At 44.1% G+C, this 14,876-nt stretch overlaps 1 long non-coding RNA gene across 2 annotated transcripts in view; it reads right to left on the reverse strand.

Moving 5' to 3' along the window:
• Positions 1-14,876, reverse strand: part of LOC146785054 (uncharacterized) — a 113,682-nt gene that overhangs the window by 55,558 nt on the left and 43,248 nt on the right. For both annotated transcript variants that reach the window (XR_014970906.1, XR_014970905.1), the window contains exon 2: positions 8,688-8,738. This is a non-coding gene — a long non-coding RNA (uncharacterized LOC146785054). The remainder of the gene's footprint in view (positions 1-8,687; positions 8,739-14,876) is intronic.

A 14,876-nucleotide genomic window follows, 5' to 3' on the forward strand; every position in this document is an offset into this window, starting at 1 on the left:
ATTGGTCTGAGCGCCGTGGTTCGGTGCTCAGACGGGGACTGGGGGCCTGGGCAAGTTCTCCATACAGGCTGTAATGCAGCCTGCATGGAGAACATGCTAAAGTGCCAAAGACTGTTCGGCCGGCCCGAGAGGGCCGGTCAAAGCATCATGTGCACTTTAGTGTGCCCACCACTCCTCCCCGCTCTGTCAGGAGAGCAGCCCCGCCCTCATGCTGCCGCAGCAGGGAAAAATAAAATATTAATAACATCGCGTTATTATCATTTTATTTTTCCTTTCTTTTAATGCTTCACAGCAGCAGTGGTGCGGCTCTACTCCGCCTTAGCAGAAGAGCCGCCACTGCTTAGGCAGCCTTAGTATTCAGTGACCCTGGAATTCGGCAGCATTTGTGTTACAGTCTGAAGAAAACGTTTGGGGCCCCTCGCTTTTTATTATTATTATTATAATTTTATAAATAAAGTCCTGATGCATTCTTTGTTAGGGCTGTTACAATTAAAACCCGCTCTCTCATTCAATGGCTGTGGATTTAATCCGCTCGCCAGCCAGCCAGCTGCCTTCTTTAAATGCAATCACTAATTTAAAAGGGTTCATTTGTAATCAGATTAAATGTAAACCCCGGGCACAGCTGGTGAAGAGGGGCTAAAAGAGAGGGTGATGAAAAACACTCAGTAGCCTTTGTGTAATTTAATTTGAAATTATTTGCATTTTTTCCGTTGCTACAAGATTATGTAGAAAGAAGAGCTCGGTGGCATAGGTACAAAAACAAGCAGTGACGCCGGGGAAAGCGTTTCTTTTAATGGCTGCAGCCCCATATGGTTGCAATCGAATGGCCGGTACCCGGCTTGGATGGTTTTAGCACTTTATTAATTAGTCATCGGATCTAGGCCAGGAAGTATTATGTTACTGCATTCAAGCATGTGTTTGTGTTTGGAATCACAGGGCTCCGTGTTTAGCGGGCAGGATGTAATATCTGGTGCAGCATCAGAGATTCTGTTTCTGTCTGCCAGCCCTGAGCATATAAACATTAGGAAACGCTACACTGCTGACCTTTGCTTGTTTTATGGCTTGGCCTGCTCTGAAAGAGCAGTCTGTGGGACGCATCGCAAACATTTATTGACTGGTACTATTTACTGCCCTTGGTGTTAAGTAAGACATGCATGGTGCAAACAAAATGTACCACTGTTTATGAAACAGATTTCTGGAGGTGATAATGTGTGACAGGAGTATTTTCTGCACATTTGTGTTGCATTTGGTTGTGGTGGTGGTGATCAGTTCAGTAGTCCTTGTTCTGCTTTTGTACTTAATTACTGCAAAGTTTTACCGTTGTTCTGTGGTTGTTGTGTTGAGTTCATGCTTCAACGGTTTAATTCTATTGTGCACTGTTCTGTTTTGGGTTATTTCGTTGCTTTGTATATGTTATTGTGGTATATTTTGTAGTTTACTTTACAGATGCCAACAAATGTTGCTGCATTTTCAACCTAATTCAGCACATGCATTTATAATTCCTGTATTACCATAATTACCATTAAACCTGTCCTCCTTATCATAGTCAAAACATTATCAGGGGCCCTGCTTCCACACAGAAACTCTTTATAACTACAAGTCTTTCTACTGGCTCTATGCCCATAGATGACATACCACACAAGTAGTGCTTCCCTCTCTGCGCCGCACTTTTTTAGTTTCTGCTCTCCTGACAGACGGGATGCCAGGTGGCTATGGCATAGTGGTCAGTTTAATATATTTAGCATTTTAAATGCTACCTACTGCTTTTTAGTATTTGGTGCTTTGTTAGGAGAGCGGTATATGCTGTGGTTGAGCCTTACAGCACCACAGGTCCATGTGCTGAGCTGGGGTGCTGGATGAGCGCGGGTTGGGAAGCTATCTTTCCTCCCTTCATTTGGGGACTTGAAATTTACTAAGGGTAGCTCTCCTGTAGGAGCATGAGGACCAATAAGGCAAGGAGATCTCTCTACAGGAACATCTTAGAGACTTTGTTGCTGTAGAAACCTTCCCAAACAGAAAGCCATTGCTGTTAGCGTTTCAAAGAGTAAAGAACTATGGACCTGGAGTATCATAAATTTGGCTCAACCCTCACACATCATAAATACACAACATATATGTGCACTTAGCACTACATACTTCATACTTGTGTGTCCTAAAGTTATTAATGTAATGTGTTGCACTTAAATTCAGTACTGAGGAGCATTCACGGTAGAACTAGGAATCATACACACTGTGTGCCTTAGCGTTACTAAATTAAATATCTTCTCACTATTAAAATGTGTTAGACCTGGCACCTTGGCGTGAGTCTCCCTTCCACTTTTTGTCGCTGTGCCTCATGTGTTTTGCTGGTGTTAGCTGCTCAGAGCACTGTGCCACTGCCAACCAGTGCCACAGTGCAAGTGCTCCCTATTTAAAAATGTATATGTTGGTTGGATTCCATGATTGGCTTATTTGGTTTACTGTCAGACCCCAGTAAAGTGCACCAGGAGTGCCAGGGCTTGTAAATACAAATGCTGCTGGTGGGCTTGCAGCACTGGTTGTGCCACCCACAGAAGCGGCCTGGTAAAATGTATCTAAGGTCTGCCATTGCAGAGCCTGCGTGCAGTCTGGTACTGTCATGCTGACTGGGTAAGTGCACACACTTGCCAGTCCCTAAACCTTCCCTTAACTTCATATCAGTCACCCCTATGGTAGGCCCAAGGGCAGGGTTCATTGTAAGCATAAGGTAGGACAAGCCCTGATGTGTGTGGCATGTCCTAATATTGAATTACAGCTATTTTCGTTTTTCACTATTGTAAGGCTACCTGTTCTCCACAGGCCAGAATGGGCTGTTAGAATTGCTACATTCTATGATCCTAACAGACCCAGGGAACATGGTAGAAATTCGAGTTTAGTATGCCTGAACTCAGAATAATAAACTACATCTTTTAGTAAAGTTTATTTTAATATTCTGTGTTTGCAAATACCACTTTTAGAAAGTTGGTATTTGCTTGCTTGACCATTTCAGCCCGCCTCTGCTATGATGTGTATCTGCCTGTCTGGTTGTGTGAGTGACAGGGCTGGGGAAACCCAGAGGGGCAGGGCTAGGTAGCCTGGTGGTGAATAGGAAGATTGGCAGTCAGATGGGTGGGAGGAGTACACCTGGGCTCTGAATAGGGTTGTGCTCTGTTACCACAATGCTGGCTCCACCTCCTGCGGTGCGGCTGATGTCTCTGCCCTGCACCCTGAATAGAAAGGCAGAGTCATGTCAACAGAGTGCTCAAGAACTGGTTTGGACTGGGCAAGGGCCCCTCAACCCCAGAGGAACAAAGGAATTAGGGGTATAAGTATTGGGACCCTGCTCCCAAGAAATTAGATTCTGCTGAAACAAGAAGAACCTCTGCCAGAGGAGAAGGAACTGGGAAAGCTGTAGGAGGAGTAACTGTCCCTGACCTGGGGGATTGGCCTGCAGTGGTTGCCTTGCTGCTGAAGGAGAGGAGAAAGACTACTAAAGACTTTGCTTCAACTTGTGCTTTGAGAAGATCTCCAAGGGCTTGAACTGAGCTTGCCCACTGAACGAAGTCCCAGGACCAGTGGACTTCACCCCCAGCTCCCCAGAGTCTCTTTGGATGTGCCTGCTGTTGTTGTTGGGCCTTCTGAGGGACTGAGTGTCGCAAGGAGCTGGAAGCGCAATGCAAGGAAGAGAAGCGTGCCGCCGTCAGAGCCGCTGTCGTCGCATCTCGCAGAGAGTGTCGCCGCTGCAGCATCGCATCGAGCGGAAGCGTCTCGCATCATTCCGGAAGTGTCTCGCAACGCCAAAGAAGCGTGTCGCAATCGCAGCCATCGTAGCTGTCGCATTGCACCGCATCGAGAGAAGAGTCTCACATCGAGAAAAAGCGTGTCGCCATCGCAGCCATCGTAGTTGTCGCATTGCCCCGCAACCAGAAAAGCGCCTCGCATCCACGGAGAAGTGTGCCGCCGTCGGAGCCGCTGTCGTCGCATCTCGCAGAAGGGGTGTCGCCGTTGCAGCATCGCATCGAGCGGAAGCGTCTCACAACGTCGGAGAAGAGTGCCGCTACCAAGGCCGCTGTCGTCGCATCTCGTCAAGGGTGACGCCGCTGTAGCTGACGCATCGAGTCGAGTTTTCTCGCAACATCGGAGAAGCGTAACGCATCTGGAAGATCCCGTCTTTATTTCTTTTGCACGAAGAACTTCAACGCATCGGCATCGCTGCAACACTTTCGTTGCCCTGTGTGTCGCATCTAAGGTACATTGACTTAAAGTGTCGCATTTTTAAGAACTTAAGAGAAACTAAGCAACCTTCTACCAACTAAGCAACCGTATTGTGTTTTTTTAATCGTTTAATGGTCTTGTGATAATCCTATATAAAGAATCCTTATTTTTAATATAAATACCTGTGTGGTGTCCATTTGTAGTGTTGTCACTTGGTTACTGTATGTGTTCACAAATGCTTAACCTATAACGCTCTGAGATAAGCCTTGTCTGCTCGCGCCAAGCTACCTAGAGGGTGAGCAGGGGTTGTTTTAGTAGTGTAACCCCTTACCCTGACTAGAGGAAAGGTTCCCTGCTTGTCACAAGTACCTACCTGTGCCAACCAGAGAACCCGGATTCTAACAAAATGTATTTACATTAGAAACAAGCGAGAGTCATCAAAATGTGTGCACTAATGTTTTTGCATTGATATTTCTAATGTAGTTTTCAGTTACACTTGTATTCGTGCATTCTAAGTGACTTTAAATTTACTTAAGGTGCAATGTGAATCTTAGGCTGAATTTTTGTACTTAAATGTGTCATTTATTTGAAGTTGTATGCTCACAAACAACACATATTAATGTGCACCATTGAATTATATTCGTAAATTGACTCAAGTAGGCCTGTATTTCTTTCTACATAAATACTGTTTTCCATTTCTGCTTGCTTGTCTTTTTCTTTGCAGGTACATTCACATAGTGTGTTAGTTTGAGAATAGATGTTACTCTGTTCTAGTGATAGAGAGCCTGAGAAGAGGACCTTGACAAGGAACGTGGAGAGCCAGAACGTTAATAGCAGTAATGTATCAAAGTGTTGCAGGTGACCAAGGACAATGTTGTTCTATGGACTGGCCTGGGGGAGTCTGCTAATGTTGCAATTCGCAACATGAGAATGTAAACGACAATGGAGCCAATGATGATATGGTCACCGGATGTTACCCAGACGATTCTTGTGTTTTTTACCAGTGTTCTCACAGGATGATGTTGGCCACTTTTCATTCGACTTTGAGGGGTACAGGCCTCTGTGCTTACCCCTTTGATTCTTTGCTGAGTGTGGCTCAGGCTAACACTTATTTCCCTATCCCTAGAAAACTCTTGACCGAGCTTTTGAAACGCTGACACCTTCCTGCATACTTCCCACAATTTCCTCTATTTGTTGCATTTCCCCTGACTTTTTTAGACCTTTTTTCAGATTAGATTACCTTTATTTGTTTTAGATTCTAAACTAAATAATTTTAGATATTGCCCATGTTTAATTGAGAACATTAAATATTCTTCTCTGAGCATCAGATTCTGTTTCTGTTGTTAATTCTTTGCATTGCTGTGACTGAACTTCTTGCTTGACTTATACTCATGTGCCTGAACTTCTTTAGGAGGTTTGGCTATCCAGTTGTTATTGTACTATTACATCATGGTATTGAGATTTATTAACATTAACTTAACTGCTAACTTCTAATATAAACTCTTAACTTTATTTACTGATTCTTGGTCCTTAATGCGTAGGCAAATGGGCTACATTGTTAATTATATGTGTTTGACCTCTTGATCGCATGACCCAATGGTCAGAGGTTGGCACAGCTCTAGATCAGACCCTAGTAAGAGCACTCATAAAGGCACCATGTGGAAGAGGAGGAGGAGCATGATTCAATTACACTCTAGGGCTGATTTTCAATTCCTAATACAGGAGGTTCTCTCCTCAGCACTGAGCGAGCCTCCTACAAAAAAAGTAGCTGCCTGACTGTTCAAATGAGGTTGAGTAAAGAGTTTGTAGAGGGAACTCACTTTCAGTAAATGCTGGTATGCATAAGGGACATGCCAGAACATTGTTATGGAGAGAATGTGGAAACTGGATTCAAATTAGAGATCTTTAATCCATAGAATTCCTTTCAATTGCTATAGCTTTTTGGTCAGAGCTTAACGACCTATTTCAGAAAATGGCAGAGGAGAGAAAATCTTTCAAACATTCATTACAAAACAATCATTTTTCAAAGAAATTTGGCACAGTTTATGCAACAAGATCAAGCCCTCTTTCGAGGTTGGGCCAGAAGTCTGGGGGCTATGGTTACTGGGAAATTGCGAACTGAGTTACTGCAATCCTAAAATTCAAAAGCATGATTATTAAGAAGAGATGGTGAGGGAAAGTCTTACCAGTCACTTCAATTTGTGGAAGGAGTTAATGAAGGACAAATGGCCTATTAAAATAGCAACAGATGGTTATTTCATAAAACTAAAAGCGGAAACACTGTTTTTGTTTCTAAAGACATCAGTTCCAAAACATCCTTTAAAAAGAGACTCTCTGTTGAAAGGTGCGTAATACATGCTGGAAAAAGGAGCAAAAATAGAGGTGCCTCTTCAGGACAAAGAGAAGCATTCCAGGTACTGGCAATAGCTTTTGTATCTCATAGTTAGACCCTTTTGCCTCCCAGTCCCATGCTCTACTGAACAGAAGTGAGGAAACGTCATGCTGGGCAGTGGATGCCATGTATTTCAGATGGCCAATAGGTCTTCTATACTTCCTTCCTTCCATTCTCCTTCTCCACAGGGTGCTTTGGAAGAATCAGGAGTAGAAAGTGATGGTGCTGTCTTTTGGCTGACAATGGAATGGTTTCCAACTATGATGCAGCTATCTGATCAGCAGCAAATATATGTCCCATTGTCTCCTCCTCCAATTAGATTTGCCCAGTTATCTCTTAAAGCATATGTGTTAAGTTTGTCAGCTTGGAAATTGAGAGGAGGGTGTTACATAACTTAGGATATTCTGAGGAGGTGGATGTCTCTTTTCAGGAAGCGAGAAAGTAATCTACCTTGGCAGCTTGTTAAAAATACTGGAATAATATTGAGAAATGGTGTGTATTGAACTTTGTGGCAGATTTGTAGGACTTCTATAGGGTTTTACAGTTGCTGGTGACAGGTTTGTCTTCCTTAACCCTATTGCCTGAATGTGTAGCTATTAAATGTTTCACTGAATCCTTGACATATGTTTCCAAGATATGCCCATTGGTTAAGAGGTTATTGAAAGGCTTTGGAATCAGAAAACCAGTTCAACCATCTTTGCTTCCCCGTTTGGATTTACCTATAGTTTTGGAAGGCCAACAAACACCTCCCTTTAAACCATTTGAATCAATGTCTTTGCAGCTGTTAACAGCTAAAGCGGTATTTCTAGAGGAAGTCATGTCGGCCAGAAGATTGAGAGAATGAGGGCCCCTATGGGCATTCTTTCTTTAAATTCAATTTTTCCCTGATGGAGTGGTATCAAGATTAGATACTAAGGGCCAAATTTATGGCAAAGTAGTGCAACACAGCGCAGCGAGTTACCTTGATGCACTGTGTTACAGGGAAAGGGTCAGAATACGCCATATTTAAAAAAAAATACAACACATTCCTGTCCTTGTCCCTGTGCTGGCAACATTTTGGCTGCCTAGCATCAACACAAGCACCCTTGCATCATGGTGCATGGGGGCCTGTGTTGCAGACAGTATTGTTTTTGTACAGGAATGGACACTCTCCTGCACAAATAAATCCTGAAAGGCAGATTCCTCTTTCTATTTGTGCTGCAGAACGCAGTATACATAGAAAGAGGAAGTAACGGGGAGAAATAAAGACATTTCTCCTCATTACGTCTCACCTGGGTAGACATATCTTTTTTGGCGCATTCTCCGGTTTACCTCTTCTGGTAATTCTAGGAATGCATCAAAAAACATGCGCTTTGCTTGGGAACACCAATGCAACACCCTTGAAATGCCTCTGTCACCAACCTGATGAATCCAATGTGCAGGAGACTGAGGCTGGCTCATTCTTTCTTGCCTGTCCCGGAAGTCAGGCACAGGGGAGGAGTCACGTTTCTACACGCAACCGGGAAGAAGACGACGTGAAAGAACGGCGAATCGGAGTAACAGCATCTCCATGGAGAGGAACGAGAAGAAGTCGGAGGAATCGGAGGAGCAGCGGAACAAAGCAGCAAGCCAGTTCCTGAGGAAGCTGACGTCCCGAGCGAGAGCGGAAAGCACCAGCAGGAGTGGAGTCTCCTACCCGCCTGCTGTCTCTGGAGCCCCGCCATGTCCCAGGAGGGCCGTGGCTCCACCCGGTGCGTGCCTGGTTCCTAGTTAGGAACCAAAGGAGCTTAAAATAGTCGAGGAAAAGGGGGGAACAGGTGTAGAAAACAAAAAAAAGGTGGAATGGAGGAAAAATATTTACAAAAAGGGGAAAGAAACAGGAAGAAATCCAAAAACAATAAGGCAAGAGTTACTAGAACCCAGAAGTCTAATGGGTTAATCGTCTCACTACAGGTGCAGTCAATATTTCCTTTGGGCTATCTACTTCTCATTATAACCCTTATTCTTTACTTTGCTAACGAGCACTCGATATCAAAAGGTAGAAAAGGGAACACCCCACTAATCCACTCATGTTAAGTTAAAATAAATAAGTGCAGATACTTACAAGTTTCTTTACTTCTGTCGAGGGTACTGGCGGAGAGGAACTCCGAAGAACCTGAAAAAGAGGAAGACGCTATAAAGTATAAGACTGTGACTTTATTTCTCTTCTATACACAAACTACTTTTGTTTTAAATAAAGTACAAGGAAAGTTATATCTATCCTGAGTAATTGATTCAACCCATGTTTGGTCACAGCCTGCCTGGTGCAGAGTGAAGCAACGCAGCAATTTGTGCTGCGTTGCTTTACTTGAGATTTATGAATCCACTATGGGCCAGGCAAGGTGGCCTTGCATGGCTTAATCAATCTCTTTTTTGAGTTGTGTCGCTCTTGCACCACGCAGTTCAACGACGAAAATATGCCCCAAAATGTAAGCCCAAAGTGCTTCCTCATTTTCATAGGGATCAGGAACTTGAACTTCCAGTGTATCAGGAATCAGGTGTAGGGAATGTTCCCCTGGCTCATTTACTTGGACAGGACACAAGAGTTAAGAAAGTAAAATACTCAGTTTCTTTTATCTCAACCCACAAAGGGGGAAAGCCATCCATGATAATTCTCGATAAATGGGCTCGACAGGTGATTTTGAAAGTCTACACTGTCATGCAGCTACAAGTTCTGGATTTCATTCAGGGGAAAACAACTAAGGGCATTGCAACAACGTGAGCAGAGGCTCATGGTCTTCCCTTAGTTGAACTGTGCAGGGCAGCAAAAATGTTTCTCTACAAACACTTTTGTAAGATCTTACTGCTAGAAACTAGGTAAACTTGTGTATATCCTCCTCATAATGTATTGACTGTGACGGGGAGGGTGGGTTTTAAGGCAATGAATATATTACTTACTGGTGACATTCACTACACGAAACCTTCGTCCTCCACATCTCATACACAGCTCCTTCCTAGTCTCATTCCCCAATGAAGCTTTTGCAAGAAGTGTGGAGACAAGGAGGTGGGGCTATGTGTGTGGTAGTGAAATCAGCAGCCACAGAGACAGTAGATAGACTTGAAATTAGTAGGTGGTTCTTTCAGGGATGAGAGGATCCTCAAAATGAATTGACTGTGAAGCGGAGGACTTAGGTGTCTGGTCATGCAGATCACTGGTAAGTAATATATTTATTTACCACTCTCTATGGTGGTACAATTGCGCCGCTCTGGTTTTTCAACTATTTAAGACAAGAGTCAGCCCAAAACTGTGGCATATACCAGTCTGAAATTAGCATGTCTAGTCCTCACCTTATGTCATAGTGCTGTATGTGTATGACAACCGTAACCTGGCCCTTTGGATCAAATGTGTGGAATTGAAATATGCAGACTACTGCGCTCTGAAAATAAGGGCGGTGCTAGCAAATAAAGGATATTTAAACACATTTTTCTCCTTTTCGAAAATTAGATTCTAAACAGAAATCATAAGTTACAAGGAAGATAACCAAATATGTTTACTAAATCTTAGTTTTGAATTGTGTTGAACATTATGTGTAAATGACTTTGAATATTATTAATGATGAAACTTCAAGATATTACTGTTTTGTTTTTTGGGGACACTGTTCAAAACAAACAAAAATAAAGTGGGTTCACCATGTACCTCCATGTCACAAGGGCACATTTTTTCTAGTGTAGGACTTCTTTAACTACTCATGTTTTTGAAGTGTCATGTAGAGGTGGGTCCAACGGCCAAGATGGGAAGGCTTCCAGCGGGGTGCCAATTTCCTGCTGCATGATGTCCCGGGGAAACATCCTGTAGTGTGAAATTGCGGCACTTTGTACCGCTTCCTACACTGACCCCATGTAGGTACATGGTGCATGGTGTGGACATGGTGCATGGTGTGGACAGTTAAAATCCAGTTGGCAGGGGGGCTGCCGCCGTTGAGAGCACCGTGACCAGCTGGTGAGTCAATCGAGAGGAAGCAGGCACATAGCAAGGTGCAGGATCTTAGCCTAAAAATGTTCAGGGGTCTACAGGAAGGAATAGGATCTTCTGACACTCACTAAGCACTACTGAGTAGATTTCCCTACTACGACAAAGATCCTTTTTTACAGACTTTACAAGATTCGACCTTCACAAAGTTTCCCAAGTTTTAAGAATATTTTTTAATGCTGCAAGCCACCCAACTTTGAGACTTCGCCACCCATAGTGTGATAATCCAGTGGGTTCAAATGTATAAAACCAAGGGGCAGATTTATGTTTCCTGGCGCATCCCTGCAAATCAGCAGGAATGCGCCAGAAAAGATGCGTCATGCAAGTTTACCCTTGCGCCACCACAGATGCGCCGCATTTACAATGCAGCGCATCGTGGCGCAAGGATAAACAGATGCGTGACGCATCTGATGGCGTTAGGGCGGCGCATTGCTGGAGTCGTGTCGCAAGCATGACGCAACTCCAGCAATGTTTAGGGGCTGCCCTTAACTAACATGCTGCGTCATGCCTTACGCCTGCTACAAGCAGGCGCAAGGGGGCAGATTTATGTTTGACTTGCGCCTCATTTACGCCGCCGTTGCGTCACTTTTGTGACGCAGCAGTGGCGCAAATCCTGCGCCATGGTTCGGGGTATTTACAACGTGACGCATCTGGGAGATGCGTCACGTTGTAAAGCCCTGCGCCACATGTAGGCGTTCCAGGGCAGGTGGGGGCGTTCCGGCGCAGGAACGCCTCCTAAAAGTGGCTGAGTGAAATCTACAAGATTTCACTCAGTCACTTTTGAGGCCATGCTGCGTCAAAACCCTGCGCCTGCTTGAAGCAGGCGTAAGGATTGACGCAGCATTGTGAAGATAGGGTCCCCCAGAGCATTGCTGGAGCTGCGTCGCGCTTGCGACGCAACTCCAGCAATGCGCCACTTTTACGGCACAGATGCGTGACGCATCTCTGCCGTTTTTGCCCCATGGTGCGCCGCATTATTAATGCGGCGCATCCATGGTGGCGGAGCTGGGGCGCAAAATAACTGGCGCATCCCTGCTGATATGCAGGGATGCGTCAGTTATTATAAATATGCCCCAAGGTTTTGACACAGCAGCGTCGGAAAAGTGACTGAGTGAAATCTTGTAGATTTCACTGCGTCACTTTTCCGAGGCTTTTTCCGATGGAACGCCCACCCTGCATACATTAAACCTGACGCAGGTTTAATGTAGCGCAGGGCTTTACAACGTGACGCATCTCCCTAGATGCGTCACGTTGTAAATAAGGCGCAACATGGCGCATGGTTTACACTGCCGCTGCGTCACAAAAGTGACGCAACGGCGGCGTAAAAGTGGCGCAAGTCTAACATAAATCTGCCCCCAAGTCTGCAAACCCCGGCAAGCAGTGTTGTGGTAAATTAACTTCTAAGACTGGCATATAGGTGGCGCCATGAGATACAGCGGTAAGATAACCACAATCAGTTCCATTTTATAAACGAAATAATACTATAAGTTTTCAGAATTGCAAACAACGTTTTCTGGAGAAAGATTAATTTCCATTGAAGACTCCAGCATTTTTCGTTTTGGTACAATTCCTTGTCTGCCACATTTGTTGTGAGAGGCAGCAATTACTTATGTCCATCAAAGTGAAATAATCTCCTGGCTTTAGAAGTGTGCGAAGTAAGATTCGCGGACATCAGGTAAGCGTTGCCTTGAACGTCTATTAACTTCACAGCCATTTCAAGGTCACAACCCTGAACATGCAGCAGCTCAGGTCAGAAATCCGCTCCTAGGTGAATGACAGTTTTCCAAAACCTAGCAAGGCAGTTATTCCCAAGGGAGGAAATGGCGCGTGGAAGGTGTATGAGTGACCTTGATGTGTTTGTGAGCTGAAAGAGCATGTCACTAGTCAGGACTGGAGGCCCTATCCCAGGGGAGAAGGGACGTTGTCATTAAAGTCACGTCAAAACCGGAAGACAGCTGCATGCCTTGAGACTGCCAAACTATATGAAGCGGCTAGCAAAGGAAGAGTGCAATGCACAGGGAAGAGGGGAGAGGATGTGGTCCGTCGGTTTAAACTGCCGACTTTGGTGCAGGAAACCAGGGTTCGAGCCTCGAGGTCGTGTCCACATTCTGTGATTCTGGGCAAATTACTTAATCTCCCGTGCCTGAATGTGTAATGTAAATACGGTGCTCATGTGAATCGCTCCAATACCTTCGGGTCGAGTTCGCGCTATATAAATATGCAACAACAAAAAATAGGGAACATATAGGAAGGTTTAGGATGCCAATTCAGCATAATTTATAATTGCATACACACCACTTTTGTTGTGCCTTATCCTACTGTGTAATACACATTTAGCCTCCTTGTTTTTTTAATTTTTGTTGTTGTTTTATATAGCACAGACCAAGTCAATGTACTGTACATTTTGTAGAGATGCAAGACAGTGGAAAGTCATTCTACACAACTCACAATTTATTATTAAATGAAGTTAATGAAGTTACTAACAATTTCTGTACCCACAGAAATATGCTTCTTGTATTCATTTCATTTCTATACTTAATTTAAGTCATAGACCATAAAAGCAATGAATCATAGCACAGAACAGATAAGATATTTCACATCAGATCTAAAATAATACATTAAAAAGAAATAAATTTGCAAGCACAGCAATAATAACACTAATCAAGACTGTAAAATCACACAGTAAAATATTGGGCAACGCTAAGTTTGGGTCAAGGGATGTTAAAGTTTCGCGCCGGATGGACCAAGTGCTCTCTAAAAACTTAGCAATTGAGAAAAGTATTTAATTGAGTAAACCCGAGCACACGCAGAATTTTAGTTTACAGGGTTAGTAAGTAATTTGTACATGAAACATAATAAATCAATCCTTGTTTCTTTCTTGTGCTTTTCTTCTCTTTAATACTTTCGTTTTTACAGTAGTTCCCAAGCCAACACGTGTTTCGTCGCCTTCGTAGGATCGTACATGCGACTTGTTCACGGCTGAACACTGTCTTGTATTGTGTTATCAAGTGTGACGATAATTCCAGGTCACACAAAACATGTGGCGTGAGGGGACGTGCCCTTGTAACGGTTGCACTCCAATTTCAAGGCGATATCGGTTTCTAAATATTCGATCCCAATCTCTGGGTTTATCAGCGCAACCGGGGGGTGCAGCTTCCTCCTCGTGCCTGGCTCCAAATACGAGTGAAAAGAAAAGTATAGCTGGGGACGTATCCGCTCTGCAAATTCTCACTGCTACCCTGTAGGAAACGGCAAAGAGGAACTATCCAGCGCCTTCGTTGCTTGTCAAATATCTATTTTTTATAACAAATGTTATTGCGTTTTAGCCATACCTCACGGCCAACATGGCCCACATACATGTACAGGAATTTGCAGTCTGAAATCCCATGAACAACTAGAACACAAGAACATGCACAGTATATTCCAGGCCACCCCCCTACCACAAATCATTAACAAAACCCCTATTCAAATGTAGCCTTAGCTTGTTATCAGTCCTCAGTGTGCATTTACCATAGTGTTGTATTTTGGCATCTAGTTGCGATTCCATGCTGTGGACAGGGTCCAGTACCATCCCCTATAATCTGCCTATCGCTGCCATAGATTCTGCTGCTTTGTGGGCATCCCCTATCCTGCAATGCCACCACCTCCAGCCCCATACAGTGACCTAAATTGCTCTGTTCCATGCCCCTACTATTGGTGGTGTGACTGCGCTCCACTGCCTGGCAATGTCTCTCTTCGCCAGTGTAAGCTCCAAAAATAACTAATGCTGTTTCTAGTGGTTCCCGTCTATCGCCTCCCTGCTATGAAGAAGGAGAAATTTTGGGTCTAGAGAAACATCGCAGAGAAGAGCCTCACCAAGGCAGGATGTTACCCCTAACCAGAAGTGTGTTAATGCTGCACAACTCTTCACCATATGGAGACACATGGGGGATCTAATTAAATCTATGCTCTTAGTTTAATAAGCCCTGTGTAAGTAGTTCAGTTGAATCAACTGGAGCTAGGAAGATATTACTAGTCCACAGGGGGCTTCTAGGGCTTCAGTCGAGTCATCTTATATATCTATATTTCCAATGTGCTCCCACCATGCCGCACGAAGGGCTGGCAGCCTAATGGAGACATTTGTAACCAGGGACTAATACATTTTTGTGATCTTGTGTGCATCAAGATCTCGCATTAACAATTTGCCTTCTAGTGGGTTAAACTCTGGCAAGTCTTGGAGGTCTTGCAGATAAGGGGAGATAGCATGTCGCAGCTGTAGATATTTGTTGTAAAACTGGCTATGGT

This window comes from Triturus cristatus, chromosome 11, assembly GCF_964204655.1.
Source record: "Triturus cristatus chromosome 11, aTriCri1.1, whole genome shotgun sequence".
Classification (NCBI taxonomy): Eukaryota; Metazoa; Chordata; class Amphibia; order Caudata; family Salamandridae; genus Triturus; species Triturus cristatus.